Source organism: Notothenia coriiceps, unplaced genomic scaffold (assembly GCF_000735185.1).
Source record: "Notothenia coriiceps isolate Sejong01 unplaced genomic scaffold, NC01 NC01_scaffold00033416, whole genome shotgun sequence".
Classification (NCBI taxonomy): Eukaryota; Metazoa; Chordata; class Actinopteri; order Perciformes; family Nototheniidae; genus Notothenia; species Notothenia coriiceps.
Window position 1 is genome coordinate 12925 of NW_011366117.1, and position 3158 is coordinate 16082.

Below are 3158 nucleotides of genomic sequence, written 5' to 3' on the forward strand. Positions count from 1 at the left end.
AGGACAGGTGACACATCACCCAGAGGAGAGAATGCGGGGACTACCCTGGGGGTCAGTGGGGTAACTGGGCGTATACACACACCACACACACACAACACACAAACACCACACACACACAAACACACACACACACACACACACACACACACACACACACACACACACCACACAACAAAGTAGACGAAGGGCCTGCGTCTCAACCCTCACACGTCGTGATTTATTACTTACTGGTATGTCCGAAGGGGGGGGGGAGTGATTAAGATGCAATCCGCCGACGTCGACTTTTAGGTGAGGATCGTGGGAAGCAATGAATAGATCGGACGTCGGAGCGTTGTGTAACAAAATACTAGCATGCTCTGTCGTCTTAGATACCATGGGTGAAGGTGTGGAGTTCTAATGTTAAACATCTCTTTTATTGTCTTGGATGAGGTTTTGTACACCAGCGATCATCGCGTTTTTGCGATTGTACCGAATGGCGGAAAACCAGAAACAGACCAGTTTTGACCAGGAAGTTACCGTTAATTTGCTAATTTTTGCCCGACAATCAAATTAGGTATTCCAATTATGATTCGTTAACACTGAACACAGGGGAAACTTTACAAGCTATTAGTGTAGTTCCGTTATTTTGACGAAGACAAACGGTCTATAGTCTCGTCCCTATAAGATGGGGACGACGTTCGAACGTACGCGTTTCGGTTGGAAAAAAAACGGCACACGCCCTCGCTAAAGGGAAGCTAACGATAACCGAGATTTGCCGTCCCTTCTCTACAGTGTACAGGTCGTTACTCGCGTTACTCCCCGGTCTCTATTACCTCTTTAGGTGGGTTTACCGCGTCTTCTCCAAAACAAAACGATTTGCACGATTTTTTCTATTTGTTAAATGAAGTTAAATAATTAACGAACAAAACCCGTAAGTTTAGGAACTATGCCATGAATAATATACGAACATGAAACCTAAGGATTTCGAAAATCAGATGATTGGGTAGTAGGGTTCCAATACAAAAAGTCGGATATTCATGTTTTATCAAAACCTGGGCGCTGTGAAATTAAATGTAAAAAATCGGTACAAGTTTGTTAGACCTGTAAAAGAAATTTATTTTTTGTAGATATACTAGACGCGAAAAGAATGTAGGTTGAGGTGTTCAATAGTTTAATGGAACTCTTTTTTCTTACTAATTAAATTGGGGAAAATCTTCGCCTTCTTCCAGTAAACAAGCCCTTACAGTAAAAGCTCCGGACTTTGGACTTTTTTGTCAAACGAAAAAGTAGGTGATAAAAGTTTAATTTCTCACCGATGCTAGTCCGATGTCAAAACAAGACAATATTTGTTGACTTGATCTGACAAGGTAGCCTGGACTTAGTCGTGGTTATGTAAACTAAAGTTTAAGTGTATTATGACCGAACACTTTCACAGGATTATATGTAATACCCCCTAACTATAAAGATTAAACTGTGAATGAAACCCTGTGAAAAACATCGGGTTTAAACGGAAAAACCTCTTTATTTCAAATTGGGACTTTACGTTGTCATTCTTCAATCACAAAACCGACATTATGAACCGTGGCCATAACGATACCAAGAGAAGGATCTGTTATCAGAAGGACGTCCAACACGCGAAGTTAGTTTACTCGTTACTGTAACGATCAAGTTTCCCGTTAACTCTCTTACTTTCTGCGTTGTGTTTCGTTCCTTCCACTTTTTTTCTAGTTGACCCAAGCCCGGCCCCATCGTGCATACCTCACATTGTAGTACGTTTGTGGTGGGTCAAAGGGAAAGAGTGTGTTAATTTCTGGAAGAACGAAAGACTAGTTTGATGGAACAACGGGATATGAGGTACATAGTGGGTACAGGTCTCGGGGCCTCCGGAAACCTCCCATATCTTAGGTGTGCTCTGCGTTTGTATTATTCTCCATTAAATGACCCCCGGATTCCGTTTTAGGTATCGAGACCCCGGAGGGTAGGCGTCAATGTTGTCGGACGACGTGGAAAAAAATCGCAGACTTAAAGTATTTCTCCCCCCTGTGTTAGGCTAATCGCGGGGCCTGTCCTTTCCAGTTTCACCGGTGACCCCGTCAACACCGGCCCTTGCGGAGCGCGATCGACCGACCTCTACAAACTTACTGGCACGGACACACACTGGGTCTTTCGGGACAGACCGACGGACTCAAAGCACTCTCACCCGCACTCACACGTACACTCTCCACATCTACGGACAGACACAGAGCACAACACCACCCACTCGCCTCCTCCACCGCGTCGCGCTGCCGGTCAATCCCGAGAGCACGGCGAGACCTCGGACAATCCGTCTTTCCCGTCGTTATAGACTGTACCCACCTGAACGGGGAAAAACAGGACTCTGGTTGTTGTGAGTATGTATGTGGTGGGTGTGTGTACGTCTTTCGTTAAAGGAGTGAAAAGTTTTCACAGGTAGAGAGAGACAATTTTAATCAAACCAGGGAGGAGAAACATGTTGTCATGTTCGGTTCCGTGTGTCTGTGTGGTCCACCGAAATTTCTCGTAGAACGTCCAAAAAAAAAAAAGATGTAAATACGAATTTGAACGAACTATTTAATGTTAATTTTTTCACTTCATCCTAAAATATACAAACATGGATCTGTATTCCCGTTCCTTAAGTCTCCCTTTCCTTCATTAAAACTGCGAGACCGAGAATTTTTGCCTGAAAAAAATTTTCCAGTATGCAGTTTTGCGCAGTATAATGTAGCCGTTTCCCTTTGTAGAGGCGAGAGACTTGGCGCCATATCAATCATCAACGCAACTCAACTCGCCAACACAAAATCACTCGACCATAAAAGTCATCAAAATGTAACTAAATTCCGGTAAACATTTAGTCCACCGTCATAACACCGAAAACGACCGAGAGGGGAGAGGAGGCGAGGGGCACATTCGCTGCCGTCGGCCATTCTGCATCACACCTCAACGTAACCCATTTGCGACACCAACCGACATGACCGAGGTCGGCAGGGAGGAACACAAACAACAAAAGGGGGACAGAACACAACAAACACACACCGCACACCGAAGTCGAGGGGGACCGAGGGCGAGTTGGAGAGTGAGGTGTGACGACGTCATGTCGACACGTGCCGGGGAGGGGGGCTGATGTGTGGAGCAAAGCGTAGGTTCGGTACAATTGTTTCCGT